This window comes from Cervus canadensis, chromosome 30 (assembly GCF_019320065.1).
Source record: "Cervus canadensis isolate Bull #8, Minnesota chromosome 30, ASM1932006v1, whole genome shotgun sequence".
NCBI lineage: Eukaryota > Metazoa > Chordata > Mammalia > Artiodactyla > Cervidae > Cervus > Cervus canadensis.
Window position 1 is genome coordinate 26,704,812 of NC_057415.1, and position 21,249 is coordinate 26,726,060.

Below are 21,249 nucleotides of genomic sequence, written 5' to 3' on the forward strand. Positions count from 1 at the left end.
CACTGAAACAGATCAGGATCCTATCGTCATTGCCCTGCCATGTCCTCACCCTGTCTTTAGTCTGTGGAAAAACTTCAGCCAAAGAATAAGCTTAATCATAGAAGTGAGAACATGCAGAAACAAAAGAAAACATTCAAAGGAGATCAAATATTATAATGTAGTCATTAAGCATAGCCAAGGACCTTTATTTCCTTCTCAAGGGCTATAGATAATATTCTGAGCCATGTCCTATGAGCTGTCTTATAGATACTGAAAGCCCCACCAGGTGGAAGAAGTTAACTACATGGTGACCAGACTGTACCCATGACATAAGCTGCCACAATTCCAATAATTGGCCTGAGAGAAATGGAAACAAACTGACTCTGGAACTGAAGATTAACTGTACCTAAAACAATCAAGATGACAATGGTCAGAAAACCAAAAACCAATTTCAATATGACTTTCATGGCTGAATGTATTGTTTCTGCCTAAGGTCCCCTCCCTCTGTCTATAAAAGCTCTTGTTCACTGTTTGTAAGTGGGCTTTGGTCACTTTCGCCTTCCTCCAACCCACCCCTGGCCCTAACCCTCCATTGCTGACATCCAAAATAAAGCAACCTTTCCTTTCCACCAACCTGGCCTCTTTAGTGGCTTTTGAGCCTTGAGCAGCCTAACCCCAGTTTTGATAACATTATTTCTTTGTCTACACTCTGTCTTGACCTCCCTATGTGGCTCCTCAAGGCATCTTGGGCATGACCTCCAGGACCTGTGAGTAGGAAAATTCTCTATTTCCATTTATCTTGTGGTCTTTTGTTGAATCATGGTTCATCATTTGTCACTGTGTTCCATTTAGCAAGTGTTAATTTGACAAGGTCAGAACAAAAAGTGATATCAAAAAATTATGGGGCATTTTTATCCTTTTCCTCTACATTATATTTCTGTTTTCATTTCAATCTTTAGTACATTTATTATATTTATGATAGTTCACTTAAATTCCTTGTTAATTCTACTATCTACAATTTCTCATTCTCCTTCTAGTGACTGAATTTCTCTAGGCTATATTAGTGAGCTCCTTTGTATAATGTGAATTTTTTACTGGATGCCAGATACTGTGAAATTTACCTTGTTGAGTGCTGGGTTTTGTCATAATCTTTCAAAGAATGTTAGAATGTTTCACTTTGTTCTGGTAGGCAGTTTAGTCACTTGTAGATTAACTTCATCTTTTCTAGACTTTTAAAAACAACTATAAAGGCAAATCTAAAATAATTTTTATTATAAGGATACTTCAGTTACAACAGATACATCAGATACAACAAGTTATGACCCTTTTGGTGCTCCGATGAATATGCAGTATTCAAAGACATGGTCTCTCTACTCTGACTGAAAGGAAATAAAATGGCTGTCAACTGACTGGATGAGGTCTACCCTCATTACAAAGATAATCTGTTCTGTGTGTGTGTATGCTCAGTCACTCAGCTACGTCCAACTCTTTGTGACACCATGAACTGTTGCCCATCAGGTTCCTCTGTTCATGGAACTTTATAGGCAAGAATACTGGAATGAGTTGCTTTTTCCTACATAGGGGATCTTCCCAACCCAGGGATTGAAAATGCATCTAAATCTGTTCTACTCAAAGTCTACTGATTTAAATGTCAATCACATCTAAAAACTACCTTCACAGCAACATCTAGACCAATGCTTGACCAAATAAGAGCATACCACAACCCCAAACTGACACATAAAATTAACCATCACTGGGTAGCAACAGGGAGTTTCCTGATAGTTAGAGAACAGGTATATATTTCAATTGTGGTGGTGGTTACAAGAATCTATACATAAGATAAAATTGTATAGAACTACACACACACATATGAATATATGGGAAAATGGTAAAAACTTAATATGTTTTGTAGTGTAGCTAAGAGTATTGAACTAATGTTAATTTTGTGATTGTGATATTGTAATACTATAATATAAGGTATCACAATTAGGGGAAGTGGAGTGAAGTATACATGATATATACAATTTTTACAATTTTCTATGAGTCTACAATTATCACCAAGTAAAAATTTGAAGTTCATATAATTGTCAGGGTCCATGAAGTACACTTTTTTAAATTTTTCAACAATTTAAAAATCATTCCTAGATCATAGATCACACAAATATAGGTGGTAAGTCAAGGCCCAGAGTCATTGTTTTGCTGACTGCCAAATTAAACAGTATTTTTTCTTCATGTCAACAATTATATTCTGTTTATGGTAAAAACAGAAAAAAAATATTTAGGGGTTAAGAGACATAGTAAGTAGTATATATGTACCTCACTCTCAAACAGTTCTCTACATATGTATTTATACTCTTACATATATACATATATATATAAATATATGAAGAAATAATAAGGCAAATGTGGTAAGATGTAATATCTGTAGATTCTCGGTGAAAGCTTGAAGAAAATTCTCTCTGTGATTTTTGCAACTTTTCTATAAGTCTGAATTATTTCAAAATACAAAATTATTACACTCACATATGTATCCAATATTAACTTAAAAACCTAGAGAAAGGAACTGAGTGGGCTTAGACATCAAAGTAACAATGAACTAACAATTTTTTAAACTGAGTGATTAGTGCATGAAGTTTCATTATATATAGTTTTATTTTTATTATTTGAAAATTTCCAAAATTCAAAGTTTATGATCTATGTATACACACACATGCACACACAAGCCAGAGCCACAAACATTTGAGGAAACATTTACAGTGACATTGACAGCAGGTAATATGATTTCTGGGGGAGGGCTATAATTTAAAAAGAGAAACTAAAAAATCATATCACCTGCTATGGTAATTCGTCTAGAATTTATTCTATGAAACCTAATGAGTTGTATACACATTAAATTTTTTTTTCACAATAGCAACTTCAAGTGCATATGGTGCATCAAAATAAATCAACATTAAAACGATTAATTTTATACCTCCAAGTTAATAACACAAATAATAAAAATGTTAGTGGTGGTCACCTGTAGGAAGTATCAACATTGCTAACAATATTTTCCTTATTCTCTTTCATTTTTAAAAAATTTATAAAATATCTATTATTTTATCACAAGAGGTGTGCGTGCATGTTATGTCATTTCAGTCATGTCCAACTCTTTGCGACCCTATGGACTGTAGCCTGCCGGAATCTTTGCTGGGATTCTCCAGGCAAGAATACAGGAGTGAGTTGCCATGCCTTCCTTCAGGGATATCACAAGATAATACACATACAATTTTTTTGAGACTTCTAAATTTCTTGGGAGGGCAGATTAGTTTTAAAACTGTTAACTTTTCAGGCATTCATCAATATGAGCAGAACTTGTCAAAATTGAAGCAACATAGCACCAACTTTTGATACAGCAATGGAAAGAATAATTTTAATCAATTTTAATAAATAAGGAGATGGGAGGGGGGATCGGGATGGGGAATAAGTGTAAATCTATGGCTGATTCATATCAATGTATGACAAAACCCACTGAAAAAATAAATAAATAAATAAATAAATAAAGCATTCAGTTTGATATAAAAATGTGTTTGATATGCTAGCACCCTTTGCTTTGTTGGGGGAAAAAATAAGATGCTAAGGAATCGGCTAGAACAACAGAAGCAGGACCGTGTACATACAGACATGTGTTAAAACCTTGGTAGCATAGGTCAAAGTTTGCAAAGAATCAAACTGCAACAAGACTGAAATGTAGGGCTCATCCCAGTGGATTTCACTTCACCTACAAGGCTTGCTACATACCTGTCTAAATAGAACCAAAAGCGGCACCCATTGTGATACAAGCCAGAGGAGAAGAACCCACAGTTAGAGGTTTGCTACAGTGACAACCCTCCAACCCAGAGGGGACAGAAGACAGGCAGCAGGATTTCAGTGACCAGATCACACACGTCAAAAATATGGATTTACCCAAGGACATAGATTGGCCGGGAGTACAGCTCTCAGTTAGGATGTCCGGGGTCATACTATGGTTCTTTTTTTTTTTTCCATTTACTTTTATTTGTTGGAGGCTAATTACTTTACAATATTGAAGTGGGTTTTGCCATACACTGACATGAATCAGCCATGGATTTACATGTGTTCCCCATCCTGAACCCCCCTCCCACCTCCCTCCCTATACCATCCCTCTGGGTCTTCCCAGTGCACCAGCCCCAAGCACTTGTCTCATGCATCCAACCTGGACTGGCGATCTGTTTCACACTTGATAATATACATGTTTCAATGCTGTTCTCTCAGATCATCCCACCCTCGCCTTCTCCCACAGAGTCCAAAGTCTGTTCTATACATCTGTGTCTCTTTTTGCTGTCTCGCATACAGGGTTATCATTACCATCTTTCTAAATTCCATATATATGTGTTAGTATACTGTATTGGTCTTTATCTTTCTGGCTTACTTCACTCTGTATAACGGGCTCCAGTTTCATCCATCTCATTAGAACTGATTCAAATGTATTCTTTTTAATAGCTGAGTAATATTCCATTGCATATATGTACCACAGCTTTCTTATCCATTTGTCTGCTGATGGGCATCTAGGTTGCTTCCATGTCCTGGCAATTATAAACAGTGCTGTGATGAACATTGGGGTGCACGTGTCTCTTTCAGTTCTGATTTCGTCGGTGTGTATGCCCAGGAGTGGGATTGCTGGGTCATATGGCAGTTCTATTTCCAGTTTTTTAAGGAATCTCCACACTGTTCTCCATAGTGGCTGTACTAGTTTGCATTCCCACCAACAGTGTAAGAGGGTTCCCTTTTCTCCACACCCTCTCCAGCATTTATTGCTTGTAGACTTTTGGATAGCAGCCATTCTGACTGGCGTGTAATGGTACCTCACTGGGGTTTTGATTCATACTATGGTTCTAATACCAATAAGAAAGAGAAAATTTAGGTAGTACCATAAGGCTGAAACCAACTGTCACAAAAGGCTGGTGGTGTGGACCAATGACATACTGTGCTCAGCTATTGCAAAAGAATCTACAGAAAGTTAAAAAAAAAACAACAACTAACTCAAAAGCCTGTAATAGGTTTATTGAGAAATGTCAATCCATTGGTGTATAAAATGAAATGAATTTCTCCTCTCAGTCACAAATTTCAGTCTTTCACAGCTGAACAAAGTATTTCAGGCAAACAAAAAAGTTTCTGGTTATTTTCAGCCCTAAGATACCCATCCTACAGCCCTCTGCTAGGGTAGCTCCCCTCTTAGTCTATACCCTACAGAAAAAAGGCTCAGCAATCCTCCATTCATCAAACCAGATGTCAGTTCTTCTTTGCAGGCACCCAAAACCTCAACAGGTTTAGCAGAATCACCTTACTTGGCTTGGGTAAGAACAGTCTTCCCATTCTTTCATAGGAACAGTAGTGAAACACCTCTCACCATTCATTGAGCACTTCTCATGTTATAAAAGTCTTCTTTGATTCTATCTTCTCTTTTCTTGAAGTTCACATTGTATAATGTAGATAAGAAGAGTGGTGGTTGATACTAATAGGAAGACAAGGGGAAGATGTCTGCCTCTAATAACTGACAGCTTTTTAAAAAAAGTGCAAGTTGGTGCCATTCATCTTAAATTTGGAGTCTCTACTTCAATTCTTAAATTCTGAGTCAACAGAAAAAGTCAAGCTCAATGTCCTCTACAAAGGAAATTACTATGCATTGACACTATGCCGGGTGCTTTGTACAACTTACTAAATCTTTATAATAAAACTGAGAGCAATATTTAATTACTCCCTTTCTTTCAAATAAGGGAGCTGCATTTTAGAAAAATGAGTAACTTTACCAACATTAAGTGATTTGTGATGGAGAAGAATTTATATTCCAGACTTGCTATTTTCAAAGAGTATGTGTGATATTTTTCACTGTACTTCCAATACTTTGGCAAACTGATGTGAAGAGCTGACTCATTGGAAAACACCCTGATGCTGAGAGAGATTGAGGGCAGGAGGAGAAGGGGCTACAGAGGATGAGACGGTTGGATGGCATCACCGATTCAATGGACATGAGTTTGAGCAAACTCTGGGAGATAGTGAAGGACAGCAGGAAGCCTTGTGTGCTGCAGTCCATGGGGTTACAAAGAGTCAGACATGACTTAGCGACTGAACAACAACAATTACACAGTACACACACACACACAAAATTCATTTCAGATATTACCAGGGATAAGTTTCTAAAGTAATTAACTGTCTTTGTGAAATGTGGATCAGAACCTGTTGGAATCTGAGTTTATAGAAGACTACTGAACTCAGGGATGGTAGCTAAGCTGACAAAGAAGGAAAATCTCTATGCATACCTTTGGTTTCCCCAAAGAAGGTCATCAGTGATTGCCTACTAATGCTATGTCTTGTCTTGATACACTAAAACCACTTTTCACTTTGGTCTTAATTGGTTAACAGATTTCTGATTCAGTAAATATTTCACAGCAGCTTTTACATCCTTGTTTCTCAAGCTATAGATTATAGGATTTAGCATTGGGGTCACCACCCCATAAAACATGGAAACAAGCCCTTCTCTAGCTTGCAAATTATCTTGTCCAAGGAGGTCCTGAGACTTGGGTTTGGCATACATGAAGAAAATGGTACCATAAAATATGATCACCACAGTCAGATGTGCTGAGCAGGTAGAAAAGGCCTTGCGTCTCCCTGTGGCTGAGTTCATTCTCAAGATGGTATAGAGGATAAGCATATAGGAGAAAAAAATGACCAGAAGGGGTAGAACCAAGAAAGCCATATTTGACACTGCTAAAGTAACAATATTGAGGGATATATCAGCACAAGCTAGCTTGAGAACAGCCAGTATTTCACATAAGAAATGATTGATAATATTATTACCACAGAAAGGCAATCGCATGGCAAGAGATGTTTGCACAATTGAGTTGATTCCACCAGAGAGCCATGACACAGAAGCCATCAGGACACACACCACCCTGCTCATGATGACAGGGTATCTCAGAGGGTTACAGATGGCCACATAGCGGTCAAAAGCCATCATGCCAAGAAGGAAACACTCTGTTGACCCCATTGCAAATCCTAAGAACATCTGCACTGCACATCCAGAGAAGGAAATGTTCCTTTTTTTTGAAATTAAGCTCACCAAAGTTGAGGGAACAGAGGAGGCCGTATAGCAGATATCCAGAAAAGAAAGGTTTCCCAGAAAGAAGTACATGGGGGTGTGAAGACGAGAATCAAATATGCCTGCTATGATCAGAACACTGTTGCCAATTAGAATCACTAGATACATAACTAGAATTACAGCAAAGAAAATAATCTCAAGTTTTGGGTAACCAGAGAGTCCCAGAAGAATGAATTCATTCACAAATGTCTTATTTATTCCATCCATGTCCTAGCTTCCAAGATGTCAGAAAAGTACCAACATAAAATATTTTCACTGCCAAGTAACAAATATAACAAATTTCTTGAATAGACATTATTCTAGTGTGTTTTCTTCAAAACCCTGTCATTCAGTTATCTTCAAGAATGTCTTTGCCAAGAACACAGTGATACTGAGAAATTGAGAATTTCAGTGCCCTGTGTCTAATGTTTGAAGTGGCTTCCTTAGTAGCTCAGCTGGTAAAGAATCCACCTGCAATGCAGAAAACCCGGGTTGGAAACTTGGGTTGTAAAGATCCCCTGGAGGAAGCCATGGCAACCCACTCCAGTATCTACCTAGGATCAGAAGCAAATTCAGAAGCAACCTTCCCCACCATTGGAGACACTCTAAGTTGAGTTTTACAAAAGCCCTAGAATATTTCAGATGACAAATCTGACTTCATTAAATCAGTCTCAGTAAGAGACTGGTGGGGAAGGCAAAAGACCACAAAGACTGGAATTTTGATCCAGTATTTAACAGAAGTGTTGAAAATCTTAAAGCAAGTGTGATTTTATGCATACTTGTTTGTCTGCCTGACACCTTAGTTCTCTATGGAATTTTGATCCAGTGTTTAACAGAAGTGTTGAAAATCTTAAAGCAAGTGTGATTTTATGCATACATGTTTGTCTGCCTGACACCTTAGTTCTCTATTCAGTCTGCTAAATTATGTCTTTCTATAGGGCAGACATTTGATTGTAGTAAACTGAGTCACACACACAGCAATTTAACATTTGTTCCAACATCACGTTTGTTGTTGATCTCGTAGTCTCAGGCTGCTCTTACTATTTTATTACTTCCCATTACAAGACTAGTGTGTAAACTAGTTCTGCAAGAATACAATGGAGATCTCTGAAGAAAAATAGTCTCTTCATTTGCTTCATTCAATGACATCAGAATTATTCTTGATAATTTATGTATTTAAGTGAACCTGAGAAAACAGTAATAATGCCTAAATATGTAACTGTATGTATGTGTGTAGCACTTTATTTAAAAAATCAGTCTTCTCATTATCTCTATTTTCTTTCAAATGTGAAAGACAGAATGTGGCCAAAGTAATCCAGCCTATACGTAAAGAGTGGAGCTTGAAGCGCAGATATTTACCTGTGAAGTCTAGAATTCTGTGGGCTACAACACCAAAAGTTATTATATCAAGTTTTCCCACCAAGTACTACCCAGAATTGTTGGCCTTGGTAGATTAATGAGGAATCAATTATTTCAGTCTTTGCTAAATTCTTCATATGTATATAAACTGCCTGGATATTTTGTTAAAATGTAGATTTTCTTTTGCCAAGGCTGATGCACGGCCTGTGACTCTGCATTTCTAATACACTCCCAAAGTGTGCCAAATAATAAATCACAGCTGTATTTGGTCCTAATAATTAATTAAAGGCTGCACTGCTTCATGCTGTTCATATTTTAAGTCCATATTTAATACGAATTTTAATTACAGAATGAAAGGGTATATTTTTATGATATTCAAGACTTACCCTTACACTGATAAATTATTTCCACCTCCTAGAAGAACCTGTTAATTTCTTTTTAGTATTTATGTCAGCATTCTGAACTAAGGTCGGGTTCAACAAACAACGTCAGATTCCACAGATCTGAAAGAGTAAACATTTGTCATGCAACAGTTGGTGTAATTATTCCCCATTCCCAAAGCAATTTAAAGTTGGAATGAGAGATCTGTTGAATGAAGAAACTTCTGGTGCGTTAGGGACATTGTTCCACAGACACAATTAAGAATGATGTCAGGAATATAATGTGGCTGAACTAAAGCTCAAAAATGAAATAACATTCTCCCACCTGTGCAACTTTTTGAAATAGGGGCAAATGTTCACCAAACTAACTTAATGAAATGTGGGAGCTTTTTAGTTAAAAATTTACTTACAAAGCAAAGTTAATTTAAATTAAGTTCCTAATTGAAACAGCCAAAATGATAGACTTGAAAATGATCTAGATATTAGGAATGAAATAAAATAGACATTTTCTGTGAATTAATTGCATCGTCACTTTTTTTAACTTACTTTCATTTTTTAGATAAGTTAATTTCATGCAGGATATCAATACCAACCTATTTTGAAATGAAAATAAATATACATAAGGAATAAAATCAGTAAATTTATAGGATAAAAGTGAATTCATATGTTCAAGGCCAGAAAGAAATTTTAAAAGACCAGAATGGATAGTTTGAGTCATGAATTCAGACAGATAGCACATTGTTGAATTAGAGTGACTCAGAAAGTCTATTAAGCTACATTATATAATAGATCAGAGCTTTTTCATCAGCATACACCTTATATTGCTCTCTATGATTTTATATGTGCTTTTATTTATACATTTCTTTTTAAACTTTTGTCTACTTCTTTCAGTATAAGTTAATCATGCTCCTCTGTATTTTAATTTCTACTCCTCAGCACATTAATTTCCTCAATCTTTAAAAAGTCACCTATCTTCTCCTATAATAATTGATTCTACTAATATTTCCTTCCCAACTCAAAACTATATTTTTGATTAGTCCCCAAAAATGCACATGCTCTTGTAAAATATGTATTTAAATTTGTACATAAACTTCATTGTGCTATAAATCACAACACTGCTTAGTTTTTCAACAATTTCAGGGATCTATTTATATTTCTATATGGACCTCTAGCTTATTTGCTCCTCACTTATGTTATTAATAACTGTTCCATAATGAATACTCACATGTGATATTAACAGAACCATTCCTCTGATGATGTATGTCAAAGTTGCTGTCAAACTGCTTTTGCCACAATCAACACAAGGGTGAACACCCTCACGCTTATCCCCTTATAGTTCTGGTCAAGAACTTATCTGAGACATCTCCCCAGGACTGGATCATTGGGTCCTGTCCAATTTTAATTTAGCCAGAGAGTTTTCCAGTATATCAATGTACCTGCATGGGTGCTAAGTCGCTCCAGTCTTGTCTGACACTGTGTGACCCCAAGGACCATGGCTTGCCAGGCTCCTCTGTTCATGGGATTTTCCAGGCAAGAATATTGGAGTGGCTTGCCATTTCCTTCTCCAGGGGATCTTTCTGACCCAGGGATCAAACCCGGGTCTCCTGCATTGCGGGCAGATTCTTTACCATCTGAGCCACTAGGGAAGCCCATATAATGTACACTCCCATCAGAATTCTACCTCCCCACATGTTTGCCAACATTTGATATTTCCTTTCCAAAGAAAATAAATATTTTATGACTATTTTAATGATAATTTTTCTGATTTGGAGCATTACTGAGCATTTTTCAGATTTTCTCAATGTTAGAATCTCTCAAAGTCAACCATTTAGGGAAACACTTCAGTAAGTCTCTGATTCGTATCCTTTGACCAATTTTCTATTAGTTTAAGACTTTATGTATTAAAACTTTTTTTTCTATTATAAGTTTCTAAGATTTTCTATATTGTTTCATTAAATAATATTTTTTACATGCAAATTGTTAATATATCTGGTCTCCAATTGTATAAATGATAATCCAAGGATCAAATTTTTTTTCATATATGAAAACATTTTCCTAACATGGCCTACTAAGCTATCCCCATTACTTTAGGGTAACAGTTTTATTATATGCCAAATATAAACATGTGTCTACATCTGAGATCTCTTTTCTTTTCTACTGGACTATTTATATATTTATTCTTTTTTTTAAGTTAATATTCACAACTTTATTAAAAATATATATAGAGTTGGTGATTATTAGGGATTTTTTTTCAAGATAATACATTAGAGAATAAGAACATTTCTTTTTTTTTTTAATTAATTAATTTATTTATTTTTTCAGTGGGTTTTGTCATACATTGACACGAACCAGCAATAGATTTACACGTATTCCCCATCCCGATCCCCCCTCCCACCCCCCTCTCCACCTGACTCCTCTGGGTCTTCCCAGTGCACCAGCCCCGAGCACTTGTCTCATGCATCCCCACCTGGGCTGGACTGTTTCACCATAGATAATATACCACTTCTTCGAACAATCACACCCTCACATTCCTCCCCCACAGAGTCCCAAAAGTCTGTTCTGTACTTCTGTGTCTCTTTTTCTATTTTTGCATATAGGGTTGTCGTTACCATCTTTCTAAATTCCATACAATATAATTGTGTTAGTAAGGCTGTAATGTTCTTTATCTTTCTGGCTTACCTTCACTCTGTAAATGGCTCCAGTTTTCTCATCTCATTAGAACTGGTTCAAATGAATTCCTTTTTAACGGCTGAGTATATATTCCATGGTGTATAGTACCACAGCTTCCTTATCCATTCGTCTGCTGATGGGCATCTAGGTTGCTTCCATGTCCTGGCTATTATAAACAGTGCTGCAATGAACACTGGGGTGCACGTGTCTCTTTCAGATCTGGTTTCCTCAGTGTGTATGCCCAGAAGTGGGATTGCTGGGTCATATGGCAGTTCTATTTCCAGTTTTTTAAGAAATCTCCACACTGTTTTCCATAGCGCTGTACTAGTTTGCATTCCCACCAACAGTGTAAGAGGGTTCCCTTTTCTCCACGCCCTCTCCAGCATTTATTGCTTGTAGACTTTTGGATAGCAGCCATGCCTGACTTTGGCGTGTAATGGTTCATTGTGGTTTTGATTTGCATTTCTCTGATATGAGTGATGTTGAGCATCTTTTCATGTGTTTGTTAGCCATCTGTATGTCTTCTTTGGAGAAATGTCTGTTTAGTTCTTTGGCCCATTTTTTGATTGGGTCATTTATTTTTCTGGAATTGAGCTGCAGGAGTTGCTTGTATATTTTTGAGATTAATCCTTTGTCTGTTTCTTCATTTGCTATTATTTTCTCCCAATCTGAGGGCTGTCTTTTCACCTTACTTATAGTTTCCTTTGTTGTGCAAAAGCTTTTAAGTTTCATTAGGTCCCATTTGTTTAGTTTTGCTTTTATTTCCAATATTCTGGGAGGTGGGTCATAGAGGATCTTGCTGTGATTTATGTCGGAGAGTGTTTTGCCTATGTGCTCCTCTAGGAGTTTTATAGTTTCTGGTCTTACATTTAGATCTTTAATCCATTTTGAGTTTATTTTTGTGTATGGTGTTAGAAAGTGTTCTAGTTTCATTCTTTTACAAGTGGTTGACCAGTTTTCCCAGCACCACTTGTTAAAGAGGTTGTCTTTTTTTTTCCATTGTATATTCTTGCCTCCTTTGTTGAAGATAAGGTGTCCATAGGTTCGTGAATTTATCTCTGGGCTTTCTATTCTGTTCCATTTATCTATATTTCTGTCTTTGTGCCAGTACCATACTGTCTTGATGACTGTGGCTTTGTAGTAGAGTCTGAAGTCAGGCAGGTTGATTCCTCCAGTTCCATTCTTCTTTCTCAAGATTACTTTGGCTATCCGAGGTTTTTTGTATTTCCATACAAATTGTGAAATTCTTTGGTCTAGTTCTGTGAAAAATACCGTTGGTAGCTTGATAGGGATTGCATTGAATCTATAGATTGCTTTGGGTAGAATAGCCAATTTGACAATATTGATTCTTCCAATCCATGAACACGGTATGTTTCTCCATCTGTTTGTGTCCTCTTTGATTTCTTTCATCAGTGTTTTATATTTTCCATGTATAAGTCTTTTGTGGTTTCTTTTAGTAGATATATTCCTAGTATTTTATTTCTTTTTGTTGGCAATGGTGAATGGTATTTTTCCTTAATTTTCTCTTCTGTTTTTTCATGTTAGTATATAGGAATGCAAGGAATTTCTGTGGTTAATTTTTTTATATCCTGCAACTTTACTATATTCGTTGATTAGCTCTAGTAATTTTCTGGTAGAGTCTTTAGGGTTTTCTATGTAGAGGATCATGCCATCTGCAAACAGTGAGAGTTTCACTTCTTCTTTTCCTATCTGGATTCCTTTTACTTCTTTTTCAGCTCTGATTGCTGTGGCCAAAACTTCCAACACTATGTTGAATAGTAGTGGTGAGAGTGGGCACCCTTGTCTTGTTCCTGATTTCAGGGGAAATGCTTTCAATTTTTCACCATTGAGGGTGATGCTTGCTGTAGGTTTGTCATATATAGCTTTTATTATGTTGAGGTATGTTCCTTCTATTCCTGCTTTCTGGAGAGTTTTAATCATGAATGGGTGTTGAATTTTGTCAAAGGCTTTCTCTGCATCTATTGAGATAATTATATGGTTTTTATCTTTCAATTTGTTAATGTTGTGTATTACATTGATTGATTTGCGGATATTGAAGAATCCTTGCATTCCTGGGGTAAAGCCCACTTGGTCGTGGTGTATAATTTTTTTAATATGTTGTTGGATTCTGTTTGCTAGAATTTTGTTAAGGATTTTTGCATCTATGTTCATCAGTGATATTGGCCTGTAGTTTTCTTTTTTTGTGGCATCCTTGTCTGGTTTTGGAATTAGGGTGATGGTGGACTCATAGAATGAGTTTGGAAGTTTACCTTCCTCTGCAATCTCATTCAGATATGAAGGAGAATTCAAAAGCTTTACAGATAAGCAAAAGCTGAGAGAATTCAGCACCACCAAACCTGCTCTTCAACAAATGCTAAAGGATCTTCTCTAGACAGGAAATGCAGAAAGGTTGTGTAAACGTGAACCCAAAACAACAAAGTAAATGGCAAAGGGACCACACCTATCAATAATTGCCTTAAATGTAAATGGGTTGAATGCCCCAACCAAAAGACAAAGATTGGCTGAATGGATACAAAAACAAGACCCCTATATATGCTGTCTACAAGAGACCCACCTCAAAGGAAGAGACACATACAGACTAAAAGTGAAGGGCTGGAAAAAAATATTTCACGCAAACGGAGACCTAAAGAAAGCAGGAGTCGCAATACTCATATCAGATAAAATAGACTTTCAAACAAAGGATGTGAAAAGAGACAAAGAAGGACACTACATAATGATCAAAGGATCAATCCTAGAAGAAGATATAACAATTATAAATATATATGCACCCAACATAGGAGCACCGCAATATGTACGGCAAACGCTAACGAGTATGAAAGAGGAAATTAATACTAACACAATAATAGTGGGAGACTTTAATACCCCACTCACAACTATGGATAGATCAATTAAACAGAAAATTAACAAGGAAACACAAACCTTGAATGACACAATGGACCAGCTAGACCTAATTGATATCTATAGGACATTTCACCCCAAAACAATCAACTTCACCTTTTTTTTTTTTTTTCACGGAACCTTCTCCAGAATAGATCACATCCTGGGCCATAAATCTGGTCTTGGAAAATTCAAAAAAATTGAAATCATTCCAGTCATCTTTTCTGACCACAGTGCAGTAAGATTAGATCTCAATTACAGGAAAAAAAATTGTTAAAAATTCAAACATGTGGAGGCTAAATAACACGCTTCTGAATAACCAACAAATCATAGAAGAAATCAAAAAAGAAATCAAAATATGTATAGAAATGAATGAAAATGAAAACACAACAACCCAAAACCTATGGGACACTGTAAAAGCAGTGCTAAGGGGAAGGTTCATAGCATTACAGGCTTACATCAAGAAACAAGAAAAAAGCCAAATAAATAACCTAACTCTACACCTAAAGCAATTAGAGAAGGAAGAAATGAAGAACCCCAGGGTTAGCAGAAGGAAAGAAATCTTAAAAATCAGGGCAGAAATAAATGCAATAGAAACTAAAGAGACCATAGCAAAAATCAACAAAGCTAAAAGTTGGTTTTTTGAAAAAAAAAAAAAAAATTGACAAACCATTAGCAAGACTCATTAAGAAACAAAGAGAGAAGAACCAAATTAACAAAATTAGAAATGAAATGGAGAGATCACAACAGACAACACTGAAATACAAAGGATCATAAGAGACTACTACCAGCAGCTCTATGCCAATAAAATGGACAACTTGGATGAAATGGACAAATTCTTAGAAAGTATAACCTTCCAAAACTGAACCAGGAAGAAATAGAAGATCTTAACAGACCCATCACAAGCAAGGAAATCAAAACTGTAATCAAAAATCTTCCAGCAAACAAAAGCCCAGGACCAGATGGCTTCACAGCTGAATTCTACCAAAAAATTTAGAGAAGAGCTAACACCTATCTTACTCAAACTCTTCCAGAAAATTGCAGATGAAGGTAAGCTTCCAAACTCATTCTATGAGGCCACCATCACCCTAATTCCAAAACCAGACAAAGATGCCACAAAAAAAGAAAACTACAGGCCAATATCACTGATGAACATAGATGCAAAAATCCTTAACAAAATTCTAGCAAACAGAATCCAACAACATATTAAAAAAATCATACACCATGACCAAGTGGGCTTTATCCCAGGAATGCAAGGATTCTTCAATATCCACAAATCAATCAATGTAATACACCACATTAACAAATTGAAAGATAAAAACCATATGATTATCTCAATAGATGCAGAGAAAGCCTTTGACAAAATTCAACACTCATTTATGATTAAAACTCTCCAAAAAGCAGGAATAGAAGGAACATACCTCAACATAATAAAAGCTATATATGACAAACCCACAGCAAGCATCACCCTCAATGGTGAAAAATTGAAAGCATTTCCCCTGAAATCAGGAACAAGACAAGGGTGCCCACTCTCACCACTACTATTCAACATAGTGTTGGAAGTTTTGGCCACAGCAATCAGAGCAGAAAAAGAAGTAAAAGGAATCCAGATAGGAAAAGAAGAAGTGAAACTCTCACTGTTTGCAGATGACATGATCCTCTATATAGAAAACCCTAAAGACTCTACCAGAAAATTACTAGAACTAATCAATGAATATAGTAAAGTTGCAGGATATAAAATTAACACACAGAAATCCCTTGCATTCCTATATACTAACAATGAAAAAAACAGAAAGAGAAATTAAGGAAACAATACCATTCACCATTGCAACAAAAAGAATAAAATACTTAGGAGTATATCTACCTAAAGAAACAAAAGACCTATACATAGAAAACTATAAAACACTGATGAAAGAAATCAAAGAGGACACAAACAGATGGAGAAACATACCGTGTTCATGGATTGGAAGAATCAATATTGTCAAAATGGCTATTCTACCCAAAGCAATCTATAGATTCAATGCAATCCCTATCAAGCTACCAACGGTATTTTTCACAGAACTAGACCAAAGAATTTCACAATTTGTATGGAAATACAAAAAAACCTCGAATAGCCAAAGTAATCTTGAAAAAGAAGAATGGAACTGGAGGAATCAACCTGCCTGACTTCAGACTCTACTACAAAGCCACAGTCATCAAGGCAGTGTGGTACTGGCACAAAGACAGAAATATAGACCTAATGGAACAAAATAGAAAGCCCAGAGATAAATCCACGAACCTATGGACACCTTATCTTTGACAAAGGAGGCAAGGATATACAATGGGAAAAAAACAACCTCTTTAACAAGTGGTGCTGGGAAAACTGGTCAACCACTTGTAAAAGAATGAAACTAGAACACTTTCTAACACCATACACAAAAATAAACTCAAAATGGATTAAAGATCTAAATGTAAGACCAGAAACTATAAAACTCCTAGAGGAGAACATAGGCAAAACACTCTCCGACATAAATCACAGCAAGATCCTCTATGACCCACCTCCCAGAATATTGGAAATAAAAGCAAAACTAAACAAATGGGACCTAATGAAACTTAAAAGCTTTTGCACTACAAAGGAAACTATAAGTAAGGTGAAAAGACAGCCCTCAGATTGGGAGAAAATAATAGCAAATGAAGAAACAGACAAAGGATTAATCTCAAAAATATACAAGCAACTCCTGCAGCTCAATTCCAGAAAAATAAATGACCCAATCAAAAAATGGGCCAAAGAACTAAACAGACATTTCTCCAAAGAAGACATACAGATGGCTAACAAACACATGAAAAGATGCTCAACATCACTCATTATCAGAGAAATGCAAATCAAAACCACAATGAGGTACCATTACACGCCAGTCAGGATGGCTGCTATCCAAAAGTCTACAAGCAATAAATGCTGGAGGGTGTGGAGAAAAGGGAACCCTCTTACACTGTTGGTGGGAATGCAAACTAGTACAGCCGCTATGGAAAACAGTGTGGAGATTTCTTAAAAAACGGGAAATAGAACTGCCATATGACCCAGCAATCCCACTTCTGGGCATACACAATGAGGAAACCAGATCTGAAAGAGACACGTGCACCCCAATGTTCATCGCAGCACTGTTTATAATAGCCAGGACATGGAAGCAACCTAGATGCCCATCAGCAGATGAATGGATAAGGAAGCTGTGGTACATATACACCATGGAATATTACTCAGCCATTAAAAAGAATTCATTTGAATCAATTCTAATGAAATGGATGAAACTGGAGCCCAGTATACAGAGTGAAGTAAGCCAGAAAGATAAAGAACATTACAGCATACTAACACATATATATGGAATTTAGAAAGATGGAAACGATAACCCTATATGCAAAACAGAAAAAGAGACACAGAAATACAGAACAGACTTTTGAACTCTGTGGGAGAAGGTGAGGGTAGGATATTTCAAAAGAACAGCATGTATAACTATCTATGGTGAAACAAGATCACCAGCCCAGGTGGGATGCATGAGACAAGTGGCTCGTAGCCTGGTGCCACTGGGAAGACCCCAAGGATCGGGTGGAGAGGAGGTGGGAGGGGGGATCGGAAATGGGGAATAAGTGTAAATCTATGGCTGATCATATCAATGTATGACAACCCACTGAAATGGTTTGTGGAAAGTAATTAGCCTTCCACTAATAAAAAATAAAAAAAAAAAAAAGAAAAAAAAAAAGAAAATAAACTTTAAAAAAAAGTGAAAAAAAAAAATAAATAAAATACAGATACTAAAAAAAAAAAAAAAAAAATAAAACTAAGCATTCAAGAGTCAAATAGCTCCACTTTGAACTATTCAACACTGGTAGCACTGCAGAGATTGGAACTCGGGTGAAGAAAACCATTCACACAAGTAAGGAGGAAGCAGCCTGTTAGGGTGACATCCACATTTCACCTGGTATATAGTATCTGAAGAAGGAAGTCTCTCTCCTTACTATCTGTGCACATCTAACAGTCTGAACTCAGTTTCCTCATCTGTAAAATGGGTCTGCCCCACTTGTCCTTATCAATGCATTGCTCTGGAGGTTGAAATGGAAGTACTCTGCCCTCTGGTACTCACCCTTAGTCCTTTCCTTTTAATCCACCCTGAGGATTCATTTCTGCCTCTTCCAGAGATGTGAAACTATGGATAAAGCTGTAGAAGTCGAAGTCAATTTTTTTTAAATGTTATCACTCTGTCCCTCATTTTCTCATTTGTGAAAGGAGAGAAAAAAAAAATATTTTCTGACCGTGCTGGGCAACTTGTGGGATCTTAGTTCTCTGACCAGGATCAGACCTGAGACCTGGCAGTGAAAGCATGGAGTCCTAACCGCTGAACTGCCAGGGAACTCCTGAGGAGGAAAGTTTTTAGTAAAACCTCCAAAGTTTCTTCCAACTTCAAAGAAAAAAGGGCAGGCGGTCCATTCAAAAATATTGGTTGCAGAGTCTTGACCACCTTTGGAATGAGAAACAATGTCTAAGTAAACTCAGCCTAGTATACTAATATAGTATAAAGAAGCAGGTATTCTGGGTGTCTCAGGAGTTGGGGCAGAGATCTTGGCATGTTTCCGAAGCATAATCAAATGGGTGTGGATAACAGAGAAGTCTGTCATCCTGCTCATTATCTGGGGCCATATTCCTAGGAGGCTGATTCAACGATTCACAGCCAAGAAGCATTTTTTATCACAGTCTCTTCTCCCATCAGAAACTGCTCCCAGCATGTCAGCCACACTGCTGTCACGCTTTCAGTTCCCTGGGTCATGAATCAAGTGACTACTGTCAGAAGCAATGAGGTTGCGCATTGTGTATTTTCCGGAAGGGTCCCTCGCCTCTCTTTGCATCTGATTTCTCCTCTTCTCCCCTTCTTGCCTTACTCCCAGAATCCTCTACAATCTTCATCATCCTTTTCTCCCCTACTTCTTTCTTTCCTCTCCAGTTTTTCCTTCCTCAGCACATCTCCATTTTCTATACTTCAAAGCTTCCACTGGGATTGACACAGTCTGTTTCACTCATGTTTCCCTCCTCCTCTTCCTTCCCTGTCCCATTCCAGCTCCTCACCATGATGGACAAGAGGGCTGTGTCCAAACTGGGACTGAATACAATCTGCAAGGAACTTAACAGTCTAAGCCCCACACCCACAGTGCACTATATTCAAGTACAATATCAGCAGATCACAGGATCAAATATCATGCCCTTATTAGGATGAAGCATTGTTGTTCCCCATGGAGAATTGGCCTCTGTCAATGGAATCCTTTGATATCCATAGTACAGAACTGGATAATGGGCAAAGAGAAAGAAGATCACAAATTGGAGGTTATAGGAAAGAAGGCAGAGAGAAACCAAGTTACTCTAAAAAGTGAGGGAAGACAAAAAGCTAAATGAGATGAAGAAGCATTTTATGGGCAGAGAGGCTGTTGGTGACTAGGCAATCAGAGTAATATGGGGTACAAGAGACTCAGGGGGAGAAAAATGGGGAGATGAGTAGTGTCTCTAAGTTATAAGTTGGATCCTCATAACAGTTTTTAAAAAAGAGATGCAGTTTAGAAGATGGGTTCCTTTCTTGATTACTTTTGGCTGTTTGATCTATAAACCCTTGAATAAAAGTCTCCCTAGAAGCTGAGACAGGTGGGTCAAAGAGCCATACAGGTTACTCACCAGAGTTCATGGAAGTATAGAAACTTCTGAGTTTTCTCTGAATTAAGTTTAGACCACTGAGGTTTAGAAAGAATGATATTTGCAGGAATTTCCCCTACTGTACTCTCTCATCAGACAGATTTTTCAAAGGGCAGTCATTTCAGCAGAATAAGAAAGAGATAAATGGCAGCCTGTGCATTTGATATTTGATACATTCTTCCTCCACTGAGAGGTTAATGCTTTAGTTCCAAACTTACCTGAAGTCATCAGGAGACTTATCAGAGACGTCAAACTCCCATGCTATGCTGAAAGGAAGTAGGTTTTAGAGGCACAAAAGGAGAATTGTGTCTCTCTCTGTAGTTCAAATGGCATTTGGAAATCCAATTAATGTTTGGTTTTTAAAGCAGAATCAGTAACTGTGTTCAAAACTGCCGACTGTTCAGTTTGATAATAAAACAGGCTACTCTAAAGATGGCTTATAGTCATTAGGGAAAGTCTCGCTCTGTAGAATAAACTTTCTCTTTGGAATAATAATATTTTATGTTTTATGATTTCTTTCATCCAAGAATTTCAAAGCATTTTAAAATAGTTTGGGGTGATGGGAAATGTAATGCTTCATAACTTAAGCTACATATGTCAATACTTTGCCTGGGGACAGAAATTAATTATTCCATGGAAGTAATGTTGGTACCTAATTTTATTCTATTTATACTATAAAAGTATCATTATTAATAATTATGATAGCTATTATTTATTGAAAAGAGAATGCTTATTCTGTTAGGCACTGTGTTAAATGTTTTACATGCATTATCTCATTTAATCTTTGTATAGATCTAAATCTAAATCTAATGTCATTTTAGAATGATTCTTTGAGAAAAGTACTACTTTTATCCTTCTTTCCCAGATAATGTAATTTGGGTTCAGGAGGTTAAGTAACTTGCTTATTGTCATAAAGCTAGTGAAAATGACAGTGTGTTGCTAGTGGGTGAGGAATCAGTTAGCAAAAGTTCTGGTGGTCAGTTTCCTTTCCAGTTGTCATCTGAATGGTATTTTATGCAGCCTCTTAGATCATGAAGAGATGGTTTTCTTAATCCTAGAACTGTGTGGCTGCAATCTTTGCTGATCCTTGAATGTGTCAAGAATTCTGTTGTCCCTTGACACCT

The 21,249-nt window shown here is 36.8% G+C and overlaps 1 pseudogene across 1 annotated transcript; it reads right to left on the bottom strand.

Moving 5' to 3' along the window:
- Positions 1–6,370: 6,370 nt before the first annotated feature.
- LOC122431793 lies at positions 6,371–7,427 on the bottom strand (annotated as a pseudogene). Its single transcript, XR_006266628.1, has one exon. The product of XR_006266628.1 is annotated as an olfactory receptor 13C4-like (transcript).
- Between the last annotated feature and the right edge of the window lie 13,822 nt (positions 7,428–21,249).